Source organism: Rattus norvegicus, chromosome 11 (genome assembly GCF_036323735.1).
Source record: "Rattus norvegicus strain BN/NHsdMcwi chromosome 11, GRCr8, whole genome shotgun sequence".
Lineage (NCBI taxonomy): Eukaryota > Metazoa > Chordata > Mammalia > Rodentia > Muridae > Rattus > Rattus norvegicus.
Genome location: NC_086029.1, coordinates 70,630,598 through 70,646,347, shown reverse-complemented (window position 1 = coordinate 70,646,347; position 15,750 = coordinate 70,630,598). Strand labels below are relative to the sequence as shown.

Here is a 15,750-nt window from a genome sequence, read left to right as displayed (position 1 = left end):
AGATAAGCTTGTATGAGCAAGGTGGGGGCTTTGTGCAAGAATACAGAGTCCTCCTCAGTACCAGTCTGATGTGAGAGGGGACCTTGACAGACAAAGGCAGAGCTATGACTCGTGTTTTCCCTTGGATAGATGAAAAATGATCACCTTGATATTTGCTATGTGACTTCTTGAGGTGAAAAACCCAGCAACCCATGCAAGGCACACAGACCCTGGTCAGCAGAAAGCAATGTTGATGTGAGTGAGAAGGGAGATTACCTCTTATTCTCGTACGTAGCACCTTCAAATGCTGAGGCTGGAAGGAATCCTTAGAGCCAGCCTGCCTAGCACCCTGCTCTACACGTAGGTCTATGCACTGCATTCCTTGCCTGTAGCCTACAACACTATAGACATGAATAGGGATCTAGAATCTTCTGAGACACTCAGGTAGCACCCAGAGACCACCCTATAGTTTTCTTCAGATTTTCTGTCGTAGTTTTAGATAATTCTAACTTTTCTTCTTCTAGCAACTGCTTTTTTATATCTTGATTACCTACTGGCTTCTCAATTAATTGCTTTGGAGACGTTTATTTTATAATAGTTAATTGCTGGGTTCCTATAAATGAGTCTAATAGTTAAGATAGGCTCTCAGATGTATCCTAATTACTACACAAATACAGTTTAGCTTACCAGATGGACATCCACATCTTCTTTTTGGATGATTGCTGAAATGCCCATAGAACTGTTTGGATGATATTAGACCTTTCAGATTTCTAGGGCTCCAGACACTTGTTGGGAGGTATAAACAGTACGGTCAGAGTTGCCCATTTGCCCTGTGTGAGCTGTGCCTAGGATGTGTGTAAACTGCTGTGCCTTTGTAAGGAATTCCCACGTCCATCAATTTCTCTAGTTCCTGTCATCAGACCAGTTACTACTAATGAATTGCCTGTCAGCCTCAAAACAGCTGGATGTAGTGTTTTGCTGATGTTTTGTTCAGTGTAGAGGAGAAAGAACATGGTCAGTGTCTGGTGTGGCTGGGCTCCCTTTCATGGATAGAGTCCATCACTGACAATAGACATTCAATAAAAGGGGCAGAAAAAAGTATAAAAAAACCCTTCTGAATCACTTGAGGATATTAGCTCCAAGCTTCTGATATGGTTCTGTGTGGTTTGTTGCCCACATATGGTTATTATGATCTACTTGTCAGCAATGAGCCAGAAATACTCTCACTGTTGCAATGCAAAGTAACATAATAATCCATTTTTACCCTGCAAATTCATGTGGCCCATCAAGTCCTTGCTCAGATGCCAAACTCACCACTGTGAAAGAACTGGCAGACATAGTGCCCTAAAATTTCAGGTAAGTATAGTCACCTCACACAGCCATGGAGTGAGCCTGGTTTTTGAAGCCAAGAGAAGGAGAAGCAAAACTCTTCTCTTCCCTAAGTAAGAACCATTTGGCAATAGTCACAGTAGTTAGAGGGAATAGCCTTTTGTGAAGAAAATTGTGGTGTCTCAGGGCTGTTTTTATTAAAACATTTAGTCCACCAGAATACCAATTTTAAAAATAATGTCATTCACAAAGCATATGAAATAAACAGAAGAGTCTAGTCCCAACAGCTGCATCCCACCACTGTGATCCTGCTGTGATGCAGGGTGATTCAGTGGTCAAGATCCCTCCCACTGCTCTGCATTTGGATATTTGTGAGGGGAGAAAAAAAACCTAGAACACATTTCCTTTAATATCCATATGGCATGTAACAAAACCACCAGAGAATACTAACCAAGATTTTTTTTTGCCAATTCTAGCCAGATGTTCAGGTAACAAAAATAGACATCTTCTCCTCCTCCTTATTTTTTCTTTGTGTTTTCTTCTCCAACCTAATGCTTTCCTTGCTTTTATGGATTGGGATCACTCCTTAAAGGAAGTAGGCAAAGTTTATCCTATTTGCAAGAAACACACACATACTTTAACAGGTAGCTGTCTCACTGTGCCCTTTTGTACCCTGTGCAGCTGAGGAGCACGCTGAATAGCCAGCCAGTCATCCTCAGGACGTCGTGTAACTTCACTGGTCTAATCCACTGTTGCACATTACTGCACATTACAGAACAGTCAGAGGAGACAAGCAAGTTTCCCTCCCGGGGTCCTACCCCAAATGAGTAGCAGGAACTACTGTGTCTGTAATTTCTGAAAAGTTCTCCATGATATCTGGGGTTACTGGCTCCTGGGGATACAAGCTTTAAAAGAGTGTCCTGGCAACAATTTCCCACAAGAGGGAAATGTGCGTCGGTGAAGAAATACAGACATAGATATCTTTGTAATAATTTTCTCATAAATATTTTAACTCGATATCAAGACCCCATTTGATCTTCAATCAAATGAGTGATTTAAGGAAAAAAATATCTTTGGGGGCTGGGGAGATGGCTCATTTAGTAAGATTGCTTGCTTTGCAATCATGAGAACGTGGGTTCAGAACCCCAGTACACACATAAAGTGCTGGACATGACTACATGCGCCTATAATCCCAGCATGGGGAAGTAAGAGCCAGATAGATCCCCAGGGCTCACTAACCATCTGGCCTTGCCAGAACAGTGAAGCTCTAGTTAGTGAGAAACCCTTTCTCAAAGAAATAAGGCGGAAATAGTGACACAGGAACAGAACAAACATCCTTTTCTGACCTCCATATGTGGGAACCACTTACAGTTGAAACACACACACACACACACACACACACACACACACACACACACACACTTTACCTTTGTAATTTTTCTAAGTCGTATTTTCCGTCTTTCCTTCCTATCACTGGGATTTTGGGTAATCATCTTAACAGGTGGCTGGGAGGAAATCATGTGTGAAAAGTCCTCATAGCTTACGGCAGAGCAGAAGACATGCTCAGGGGAGAGAGACACAGTTATCCCCCACCACAAAGCAGGTAGTTCAGGGACACTGTGTGAGGCTGCATGGCCTACACGGGGAGGCGCTGAAACCATGTTTTCGGTTACTTTTCCCTCCCTGGGAATGTATGCAATAAACAGAGCCAAGAAACTTTGAAATATACTCTGGTGAGACATAAAGGAGATGAGAAAAAGTCCTTTGAAACTCCAATTTAACCAGTGCATTCAGGCAGCCAATCCCGTGATATAACTGCCTCCTTTGTCCTTTGGGTTTGACATCTCTGTACACTAGAAAAGGGTTAGAGAAAATATCTGCTCGGTGTGTTTTGAGCACTTGGCTGTTTCTAATAGTCTTAAGATAAATACTTCTTTCCTGCATTTCCTTAAACAAGTTCAGCTAAACATGTCGGCTATCCCACGATGCATGGTTATTCAGTATATCACAGAAAAAAAAGAACAGAAGAAAAATCAACTGGGCCCTTCTCTCCTTCTTTCTCCCTTTGCCCCGTCCTGTCTGTCACACTACGTGAGGAGTTGAGAGTGTGCGTGCATATGTGCATGTGTGTGCATGAGTGTGTCTGCGAGGTAGACAGATTCCCTACCTGGAAATGGCTTGCTATTATTAGATGTTCAGTTACCAGGGGTTATGTAAGACAATTGAAGCTCTGTTTTTTAACAGAGACATGATTCATGCTGCTTGTAGTAACAGTAACCACCTCCAAGCGAGACAGAAACCAGACGCAGACAAAGGCTGGAGAAATCAATGCCGACTCACTGCAGCCCTTCTCCCGATACCCTCTGCCTTTCAATCAGGGCACTTAGGTTATCAGGAAAGGAGGCTCCTGCTAATTCTGGGTCTGTTCTGTCTCCTGGGACTGCCAGATAAATTCATGTGTCTGGAGCTAGACACAGGAAAAAGTAGGCTTCGGGAGCTGTGACATCTGAGCTCCCTCCCTAGGATCTCACCAGTGTTCCCCATCTGGCAAGGAGCAGGGCCTGCATCTGTACTAGGCACAGAAGTCTCTGTGGTCTATTTAGAAAACTTAAGGGCTTGATTGATGTTAGGTTCACCCACTCTCAGAACTTCCCTCTGGTGATGTTTTCAGCTTGTCAAGAGAACAAAGGATAGCCTGGTGTCAGAGCCAGTACCCCCTTTGGTACAACTTTACCCCAAACTCCAGCAGACTTGGACTTGGCTGTCAGCTCTCACCTAGATCAAGACCCTTCTCTGGGCCCTTCAGGCCACACCAGCTCCACAGGAGCCAAAGGTTTGCACGGCAGCCCCACAGCTGAGTAGGAAGGCAGTGAATCGCAATCACAACTTTTCAGGTGAAAATGATCATAAGGCTTAACCGTGGTGTTCTTTGTCTGTGACTTTATATATAGAAAAAGATTTGCAGCTGGGGAAGTCGGTGACCTGACCAGAGTCATGCAGTTCCTGTCAGATGCAGAGAGAATATGCAGATCTGACTCTCTGATGCTACAAAGTTTGGTGGTAACGGGACTTTTTTGAGGAAAACTTTTAAAATTAAAAACAAAAAACATTTTGTCTTGGAAACTTTTAGAGTATACTGTACTATTCTCAGGAGGCAACTCAAAAGCTCTCCCCTCCCGTCTCTTAACCCCAGCCCCAAATGTCCATCTGTGTGACTCATGATGGAAACTCAATGGGGCAAACTTTCCTGTGTCTCCCCATGAAGTAGAGCATCCCAGGTAGTGTCTCCCTGTCCCTCCCAGTGACATCGCAGAAAGATGTGGGTATCTTAGGCTTCCTCCAGAGTCTTGAAACTAACGACTTCTGCTACAAAAAGAAGCTGGTGCTTAACTAGAAACCTCGAATGACTCAGAAAAAAGCTGTCCTGCCCCAGTTAATATACCCCACAGGCAGGCCACCACCCTTCACTCTCTCTCAAATTCATAAAGCACCCAGAAGGACAGCTCTGAGTGTAGAAATGACAGAGCAATGTCTAGCCATTTAGTTTCATCAAGTCAATAATCCCCTGCAATAAAATTTCATTTTTAAAAATATTATTATTGATTACTAGCAATGATCAATATCTTGATAGATTCTTAGGACTATTAACTATGGACTGTATAAATTCTCTGCTAATGCACATGTTCTTTACCTTTCCAGGTAAAACATAAGTAAACATTCTCATTTCTTATAGAGCATTTTTAGTTTTATCGTCTGTATACCACATCTTTAATGGAGGACAGCACTGAAATACTTCACAAACTCCAGTTCATGAGCATTTGTTTTCTTTTCTGCTAAAATACAAACATCTTCTGTTCCTGCAGTTTTAAGGAGAAAAGCTGTACTCTTCCTGCACAGAGTAAAACCTCCTGTTTCTGCACCCAGGGATTATACTTCTAGCCCCCGTCTTAGCACAAACTCACTGTTAGGAAATACGCTAAGTCTCTACTTCAGATAACATCTAATCTGCAGGACTCAAAGCCCTTTGATATCTGGCTGTTATGCACTGGCCTGAGAAAGCCTGCCCTGGGCTTTCCGTGCTGTGGCAGTAACCAGTTTTATGGGGAAGATGGAACTCAACTGTTTGGGGGCTTTGTGCTGTGCAAGCGGCCGCCAGGCCTGCTTCAGCTTACACAACACACTGTGTCTCCAGACTGACTGGAGATAGAGGCTGGAATATGGGTGAAAGGTGGCAGAGAATTCCACAGACATTTGCCACATGCCCTGATGATGCCTTTTATTTTCACCAGGCTACCATGATTTAGATCATAAATAACAATTTTCCTTGACAAAAGCATGTCCCAGCACTTCCCTTCATGGACTGTTTGGTGTTCTTTATTCTTTTATCTTTCCCTCTACTTGGTAAATACTAAGCAGTCTTGCTTCTAGATAAAATTGAGGCAGCCTTTGCTTTCTAGGTTTGGTCTTATTTACAAGCCTTAGAGACACGTAGTGGCATTTGGGGAGGTGATGGCAGCAATAGTGGACGATGGGGTTTCCAACAGTGTATCATTCATTCTATCTGGACCTTCACCATCCTAAACCATCCCTACAGAAGTCACAGTAGAATGATCAGGCCTCTAACTACTGTAGTAACCAATAACACGACTATAACCTCCTACTGTGTGAAAAGGCCTGTAGTAGGTGTTGAGGTTTCTGTAAACTACTAGACAACCTCTGTTCCCTGTGACATACTCCCAATGATACATAAACCAGTCAGTAAACAGTGGCTATTTATCTAAATGCCAAGTCATTGTCAGAGGCCAACATCAGCCAAAGCATCTTCACAACAGAGTGGCATGAGGAATATGTCACTTCCTGTGGGCCTGGAATGGGAAGAACGTTTAGGTACAACCGAAAGGCAACAGAGATGGTATCCTGTTACTGTGAAAATAGTCTGTTCAAAAGCTTAGGATACGATAGTATTTATCTTTCTGACCCCTAAACGTTACCTTGGCAATACTAAGTGGAGTATTAACAGAAAGACCTTATTTTATAGATAGTCAGTGACTTTCATCATAGGCAAAAACAAAACAAACTTTCTCTTGATTTTCCTAAGGCATTTTCTTAGGTAAAATGATGTTCCATTAATCCAATAGGCCTGGGCAAAGCTTGTAAGACTTCCTAAATTTATTTAACCAACAAAATTTTAAGATTCCTTTTGAAGTATTTATTTTGTGTGTCCTGTGCAGGATTGGGGGCTGGGTGGAGACATGGCAAGCACATATGGAGGTCAGGCTTGTGGGAGTGGTCAGTTCTGTGTTTCTGAGTTCTGTCATTCTCAGGCTTAGCAGAATGGTCTTCACACACTGAGCCGTCACTGGCCCAACTTTTTTATTAAAAACAATAGCTAAGGGCTGGAGAGATGGCTCAGCTGTTAAAGACTAGGCTCACAACCAAAAACAATAGTTCATTTCTGTGTGTGGGAGCTTTGTCTGCCTTGCAGTTTTGCACACATATGAATGCCTGGGACCAGGAGAGGTCAGAAAAGAGTGTTGGAGCCCCAAAAGTCTGTGATTTGACTTGTGGGTGCTGGGACTTGAAGCAGGGTTCTCTGGAACAGCAGCCAGTGCTTTTAACCATGGGACCACCTTTTGATGCCTCCTTTCCCCAACTCCTCTTTTCTTATACTTTTTAAGATACTAGGATCCTATAGCTCACTCTGCAGTATACCGCCTTACAGGAGTTGAAAGGCCAGAATTGAAAAATCACCCCATGTTGTAATGATCAGTTCAGTGAACTTACTAACTGCAGAGAAATTTCAGAGATGGATCCAGTCTGCCCAGTAGTTGAAGACTGGAGAAGACAGTGTCTGAAGGAAGAATCAAGTGTGGAGGGAACAAGAAAGAATGGTTCTATCTTGATGAATGAAAACCAGAGGTGATTAAAGGAGATTAGGGCCCATAAACTCAGCATGCTGCACAGCGGCTGTGGAGGAGTTATGCTTAGCGACTGAGAAAGAAAGCGGAGAGTGAACAGAGCTCAGTAAAATACACTAAGGTTCGCACATGGAAACAATGGGCAGGGTTGGAGGCCCCAGATGAGCAGATAGAAGACCTTACTTACCAATGGCAGCAGTGAGCAACTCCTGGTCATCTGGATTCATCAGTGAAGACTTTAAGGGGAAACCTGCACATAAAAGTGGAGATGGATAGGAAACCCAAAGGCTACCAAGGACAGAACTTGATGATGAGCTGCTATAAGCCACACCTCAGGGCAGTGTGGCTAAAACCTGACGGTCCATGCTCCACTGCTCCAGTCCTGCTTCGTGGGCTATGGTAAATAACCGTGTCTCTCCTGAAGCATCTCAGCTGCCTTGTCTGTGTATAAATAGAAATGCAGTACCTTCAAAGAGTAAGCTTAGGACAGGAAGCTAAACAGTGGGAGCAGAGGTCCATTTACCATGGGCCAAGCATTTAGTTAGGGGTAGCCAAAATTGTCACTGAGGTGAGGGGACAGAAAAGGGAAAGTGAAATTCTCTCAGAGTATGTTATCTGGGAGCAAAGCTACTGGGATATGTCTTTGTACGTGTCTTAGTACCTTTTTTTTTCCCCCAGTAAACCAAAAAATGGTTATTACCGAAAATGTAATACAAGAGACAGAATATAAAAAGCTGATATACCAGAAAACATTCTGGTCCACAAATCAGGGACCAGTTGGGATCCGTATTTCAGAATTTAAAGAGACCTCATAACCAGGGTCTATGGCAGGCTTTCTGGACAGGAAGTTGTCCATTTGGAGTGACTTGGGGTGGGTAAGATGGGCTGTCCTGTCACCGCTATATATTTATTACCTGATCCCCAATTCTCTTACTTTAAATAAGAATCAGCTACCTGAAACACTAAGGCTTTGGGGATATACCATTCTTATTAACAGAGTTTGTGAATTGTCAAAAAGGAATCTGGGGTCTCTGTGGAGAATATTAATGTAGACTTGCTGTGACAAAGAGTTGCATGACGATTCCACTCTCGGTGGCAGGGCCATCCCAGGGGTCTTTGAGCCATCAGCGGTATTTCTCCTGGACATGAGTATTAACTGGTGGTTAATTAACGAGCTACATTTTAAAACGGGAAATGGTTTTCTAGCATGGAAAGGCTGAGCTCCTGACCAGCCTGTCTGGCCGTGCCGCCTTTCGTACCTTCCTTGTTTCAATGGTTTCTTGCCTGTTTTCATCGGGTGGGATTAGTGATGTCCACTAGGGAATTCGTTTCCAGTAATTAGTTAAAAAGTTAAAAGTCAAATAGATTTCTTTAACGTGGTTAGTGGCGTCCCAGGTTGATGAGCTCCTTAATTCCCACTATTTTCTTCTCCGGAGGCTATTAGAATTTTAAGGGATCTTAAAGTCATAAAACTCATCCCTTCCTTCTACCGATGGAAAAGGTGATCCACTGAGAAGCCAAATGAATCACCTAACGTCACCCAGACAGTTCTAGAATTTTCTTTCCGTTCTCTTAGTCTCACTCCTTTGAGTTAGTTCTCTTTGAATTCTCTCCCTGTCTGCCCTTCTCTCTCCCCTCTCGTACATGCTTGCATACACACATGCACATGCACACACACATGCACACATAAATGCATATACACACACATACATGCACGCATGCATGCTCTATTCCCATAGTTAAATCACTACTGGCTGTTTCTTTGCTTGCACTTACCCTGGTGCTATGAAATCTCTCACGCTGCAGTTTATGTGTTAGTGGGTCTTTGGCAATTAGTAACCCCTCACCACTGACTCACTACTTCATTTAGAGTAAAGAAATGAGGGAAGCAGAACAGTTTTAAATTTACTGTGATCTTCAAGACAGCTTCTTCTACACCTGGGAATTGCTGTTAGACAATTAAGGTTAGGAAAGCTCATTGAATTTCTCAGAGGAAAGGTGTTATTTGAATTATTACCAGATAATTATTGTTAAAAATAACAATAATGTAAAAATGGGGCCGTGGCATGTTTGAGACAGTATCATTCTTAAGTTCCAGAAGTTGAGAAAAAGTTATTGGAAATCTAGAAACAGCAGTTTGTTGTTGTTCACAACATACTCAATGTCAGAAACTCCTGGAGTTCTGATATCTGATGACTGGAAAATCAGAAGCCATGTTATTCAGTTAAACTGCCCCTCCGAAAACAAACCCCTATTAGAAAAGAGAACGTCAGATGTAAGACATTGGTACCCAGACCTGTAGCATCAGCATCACCTGGGGACTTGCCGAAATGTAGAACTGCAGACTCTACCCAGACATGCTGATTCAGAAAGACCAATGATTTGAGTGGTGGTTAGAACTTGAGACTGATATGAAACATTCCCATCTTCAATTAGAAAGGAATTACGAATGAACTATGCATATTGGAATTTCAAGGTCAGTTTTTTTCCCTATGGCTCTGAAATCTCAAGGAAATGGCTCCCTGTGGGACCAAGGCAGGAGGCACTAAAGCACCTGTGAGAATTGTTTTTTAGTGGCAAGAACACAGAAGATCTGAGCTTGAATTCTGTCTCCACTATCTTCAAACTTTCTAATCACAGACCTTCCCATGAGCTCTCTGCCTTCCTCCTCTGTACACTGGGCATATTAATCAGCATAGCTGAGAATGTTCTCACACATGTGGATCTGTGGTCCCTACACAATGTGGACATCCATAAACAGCTGCTCTTGTTTTCACGGTGCCGTCCGTGTGAGCTTCTGGCCCGCAGTGCCCCCCCATCTTACACTGACTTGGTGAGCTCTGAGGAGTGAGTAGCAAAGGCCACGCTGAAGTCAGACCTCAGCCGACAGTTCCTCACATGACACGGGGCTTTGTGTTCCTTAGCGGCTCTGCTCAACTGACTTCCAAGGCAGGTGTGCAGAGACACCATCAAAGCAACAGGCTGAAGAGAAGTGACCCTCTGTCTGTTCTGTGTCTGACACCATCATGAGACTTGCTGGGTTCCAAGGGCAGACTCTTTATTACAGTGCTGATGTAGGAGGCAGGGGCAATAGCTGCATTTCCAGGAAGTGGGTAGAAGGTGAGGCCGCAGCAGCCCTTTCAAATTACCTTCTAACTTAGAAACTTAGTACACTGGATATGGAAGTCATTAAAGGGAAGTGAATATGAAACCCCGTGAGGTCATTTGCACTGAGTCCTCTTTTAGAGCATAACTACCCTCTAAGCAATAAAACATGACGGACCATGCAATAGCTCGGATTAGTAGACCCTCAGGTGTGTGCAGGCACCTGAGAGGGGAAATAAGGAAATAGGGGTAGAAGATAGTCTGCCAAAAACCCTGGAAGATCATAGCAGCAGGATGTGAAGGAGAAGGCTTGATTAAAGGACAGGAAGATTATGGCTCTGCTTAATTACAAATTTCACACTTTTAGTAAACTATTATGTGCACCGAACATGTACAGTTACCTAATTACATAGCGGATATCTGTATATTGCCAGGTAATTGTTCACTGCAGTGTGGGAGAATATTGATCAGCGATTTTCTTTATTATCTTAATGTAGTTGCCAGGAGGTTAAAAAAAAAAAAAAAAAAGATCAGATCAGTGGGACGGAGAGTTAGTCATCTCTAGTTAGAAAGAACAAGGGACAGCTTGTGAGCTCAGTTTTGCTGAGTATGTGGCTACTAAGGTAAAAGGTTCAATGCACAGCACCTCTCCACCGTACCAGCCACAAAGTTGGATCAATATTACTATCTTCTTCCTCTGCTGGGTAGCGATGAGTTGATGAGGCCTTTGGTACTGTACACTACTATTTAAGAGGAAGACTTCCTGGCCAGTAAGTGACTGATAGGCCCTGAAAGATGTTTCATTTGCTATGGTAAACACCACTATCCCAAGACAGTTGTTTTGGTTTTAGTTTTAGTTTGGTTTGGGCTGTCTCTTTGTTCATTTGTTTTGTTTTAGCCTTTCATTTAGGACAAAGAAAAGATGAATCTGTTTGAGGTCAGAGGAGAAATGGAATAAATAATACTTCTTCCATCTCTGGGAGAAAACAAGGCAAGAAAATGAGAAGAGACTTGGGCCAGCCACCTGCACGTTTCCATAAGTAAACCCTTAAATAAGGAGAAAAATAAGTGCAAATTTAAGCTCACCCAGAACAGGGAGAGTGAGCAAGCTTGCTGGGAAAGGAAGTATTAATGTAGCAAGACTGCCAAACAGCTATAATGAATTTAACTGTAGCATTGCTGGAGCCTGTCTCCATGAGGAACCATAGCTGAAGCCATGGCCTTTAATCCTCGGTCTTGGCTTATCAGCCCGGTGGTATTTTCAGTGCTGTCATAATTGTTACTTCTGGTAATGTTAGAAAACTCTGCTTCTTTGCTGTTATGAACCACCCTCATTTGAAAGCATATTGAAACATAAGTGCTATTTATACTCTCGGTCTGTTGAAGCCAATACGTGAAGCAAGTTTGTTATTTTTGAAACAGAGTGTACACCCAAACTCTCCCTGTCTCTAATCTGATCATTGCTCTTGGTGATCTGGTGGCCTTATTGGTATTCAGCAGGCACTGACGTGTTTAAAGATACAAGACCTTCTCTATCAGTTGTCCTTGTTAGTTCTAACAAGGATGAGTCCTTGAGCAAGTTGGCTCCCTTAATCCCCTGTCTGAATACAAGGACAGTGGAGGAAATGAGCTTCGAAGTCCTCAGTTCATCCTCAGTTTCTAGGCCTTCTAAGCAAGATTCTTTATTCCTTTGGAATTCCACTCAGCCAACACTCATCCATATTCAAGGCATTGCTTATGCAAAACGTTGTACTATGGACGTAGGAAAAGAGGCATGGTCCTTATTCTGCACACCATAAAAAGACGTTGCCAACACCTCTGTAGCCAAAGACATAGTCATAAAAGGAAAATCTTGAGAAATGCACTGGACCACAATTCTACCTAATGCTAGAAACTTCAGGATGAAGACCCAAGATACAGGGCTGCTGTCAGTATTTAAGCTGGCTGGACAGTGGACAGCCGAGTGGAAATAGGATTGGTCAAAAGGAGTGTGACCTAAAGGTAGTAGACTGAGCACAGAAACCCATCAAGTCCTGTCTGCTCAGATTCTTGCTGGCCTCTCTGTGCAGCATTCCTTCTATCTGTGCATGAACAGGACCATTTCTTAACTCGGGGTCTTAAGATCTTCTCTTCCGAAAGAGGTACGTCAGAATGTTTGTAGTCTTTTCCTACACAGAAAGGCTCATGAAGAGTAGAACAATATCTTTAAGCTTCACGATCTGCTTTTAGGAAAGGGCTTCTAATTTCTATCTCCTGCTTTGCAGAAAAGAGTCTTGTTTCTGCGGCTTGCCTTATGATGAGAGGAGGCAGGAGAGAGGAAGACAAGAGGGGGGCAGAGAGAAAGGTTGCATCTGAAGCCTCCACTCTAGGGTTTCGTCTCTGCTCTCCGGAAGTAGGGAGACAAATGGTACAGTGGTGACTGGAGTTGGTAGAATGCGCCAAGGGATCCTGCAACTCAGTGCTTGAGGATTCAGGGCATTCCCCTTTGAGAAACGCTTCCTAAATGAGGTGGCATTTAATGGCTCTTAAAGAACCTATATGGAGACACTAGAAAGAGAAAAATACTAGGAACATGAAGGGAAGAGTGGGGCTTCGCTGACTTACAGAATGAACAGAAATTGGATTGGGACTATCTTATAACAGTACACAGGAGTTTTTACTCAAAAGAGTGTTATACAAAATGTTTAGGCTGGCATTTTAGGACGCTGATATAGCAGTGGTAGAAAGGTTTAGTGCTGGTATAAAGTGGGGAGAGACTGAAGAAGAGAGGCAGTGGGGAGATGTTCTCAGAGGTCCTGGCAGCAGGTGGTGAAGAGACAAGAGATTCAAGAAAGTTGGCCAGAGGAAGAACCACAGGTTTGGTGGGTGATTCCATACGGGAAGGCAAAAGCATCGGGATAAACATCAGTGTATCTGCTCAGCTATAGACAAGGCCCACAGTACATATGCCAGCAGCAGTGAGGAAATGAGAACCCTGGGGAAGCAACAGGTTCTGAAGAAAGGCGAGTGAGACCTATCTTTAAGTTTCTAATTTAAAAAAGTCTGATACTATTCAATGGCGATGTATAGTCAGCAGCATTAGAGACCCTGATTTGCTCATCTTTTCCACGGGTCTACTAGATACAGTATGCACACTGGGTGAACAGATGGTGAGTGCACTGGTCACTGGCCGATTCACGTTATAGGTCTGGTGCACTTCAGAAAGCAAGAGCTAGGGACAGCAGTAGAGATACTGTCTGAGAACCTGCTTGCTGAGGTCTGGGCAAGTTTCTAGACAAAGCCTGCAGTGAGAATGTTAAAGAACTCATCTATCCAGGGAAGAGGAGAAGGAAAACAAGCCAGTCCAGGAGACAGAGCAGCAGACAGGAGACAGGGAAACAGTCAAGACAGTGACCTGCCCCCATCTGGTAAGTTTCAGAGACAAAGTGAATCCTGAACAGGACCCAGAGGGCAGGGATGCGGGTAGGGAAGAGCCAGTCAGCTGGGGGCCCTAGGGACAGATCAGAATCTACACTTTCTAATGCTGTACTCCCTGGGGTTAAAGGTTCTCCTGAAAGAGAACAGAGAGAAGGCAAGAATTCAACCCATGTAAGTGACTGTCTTCAGGAGAAGTAATGGCTGAGCTGTAGAAAGGCAGAGACAGAAGGGAATTAAACATATCAGAACTGTGATACACAGGGGCACCTTGGAGTACTACGCAGCCTTAAAAAAGAAGGCAAGTTGTCATTGCACAACATGAGGGAACCTAGAAGCCATGAGGTACAGTAAGCCAGGCACAGAAAGATAAATACAGCATGCTCTCTTTTATGGAATCCAAAAGAGGTAGAGCGCTCGGAAGCAGAGAATAAAATGGTAGCTCACATAGGCTACAGGGATGTTGTTCAAAGAATGCAAAATTTTATTTGAGACAAGACAAATAAGTTCAAAGATTTTTTTTCTCTTTCTTTTCTCCATTCTCTTCTTCTAGGCAGCTGCTGAGACTTACAGTTTGCCTGCCCTAAGATCTAAAATAAAATAAAAAAAATAATGATTATCTCCACAAAACATAAATAAGTGAGGAAATATATATGCTAATTAGCTTGATTTGTCGATCCCACAATGAATACAAATCTGAAAACATTGAGCTAACATTCTATTTGCTACAGATAGGTATAATTTGTGTTGACTAACAACCAACCAATACATGGAAACCACGGAATGATGCTACTCCCGGTCTCTCCCTTCTGATCCCCACTCAGCTTCCCAGAGCCACTCCATCTGCACTGCCGGGGTGCTCTGATGTCGGAGACCATCCCAGGAGTCAGCAGAGACACTACAGGGACAAAGCCCCTCTCTGGCTTGCCACCTTCTGGAGCCAAGATGAAGGACCAGCTGCAGCCATGTTCCTTAGCTCATCTCTCTTAAACAGTTAAACAAACGAACAAAGCTTTCAATAGCCATGTCCTACTCAGTTAATGACCCGTTTGTGTTGTTGTTTGTTTATGCTAGATGCAGCCACTCTCTGTCCCCTGCCCCAATGAACATCTGCACTAGGCCCAAGCCTTGGAGTGATTTACTGAAGAGTAACGCCAATTATCTGGAAACTACTGTAAGTACATTATGCCCCTAGTGAACTAGTTTACTTTGTTTAATAGGTGGTGGTGGTGGTGGTGGTGGTGGTGGTGGCGGCGGCGGCGGCAGGGGTGGTAATGGTGGTGGTGAACCACACAGTTGTAAAAGCAGGTAAAATTTCACACAGCTTCATCTCTCAGGTTCAGCAAGAGCGACCAGTCCTAACACCCGCAGTAGTGTTCAGCTACCAGCACTCACGGCATGCATACCTGGCTAGTGTCCTCCCCGCCCATCTGTTGTGGTTATGTCGTTCTGGATCTCTGTACACCCGGCAGGAATAGAGCTGTTCTGCTTGGTCCTGTGTGCTACTCCCCAAGATGGGTGCGGCTCTTCTCCCTGTGTACTTAGCTCATTGTTTACTGGTCTGTAGAATCTCATGTCATCCTGGTCAAGTCTGTGAGCCAGCTCAGTTTGCCCTCATGAACTCTGGAATACATACATACCAGACTGTTGTCTCCCTGCAAGTGCAACAGCCAACCAAGGCTTGCCTTTGGGACTCTGGGTCCCTTCCACCATATTTCCAGCCAATCCTACCAGCTCTGTTCTCCCTCTGCGGTGCATGGCTCTGTGCAGCTGCTTGGGTTCCTTGTACACTGGGTATTTCTATATAAATATAGCTCTCACAAGAAAGTGTACAGAAATAATGAAAAATTATTAACTAATTATATTTAAACTAACAGATGAATATATGCTTTTTTTACACTAAGAAAGTCCAAAAGTTTGAATTGTTTAGACGCTATGCATGTAAAATAATTATACATGGACTCTCACTTTAATTGTACTTAGAGTTTTTCTGGATAGTATGAGA

General features: G+C 43.5%; 1 protein-coding gene across 1 annotated transcript in view; it reads left to right on the top strand.

Annotated features, from left to right (window-relative positions):
• Nucleotides 1-15,750, top strand: part of Zbtb20 (zinc finger and BTB domain containing 20) — a 739,030-nt gene that overhangs the window by 650,692 nt on the left and 72,588 nt on the right. Inside the window, 1 exon segment of the mRNA NM_001105880.2 lies at nucleotides 14,820-14,919. The gene's annotated coding sequence lies outside the window, so the exon portion shown is untranslated.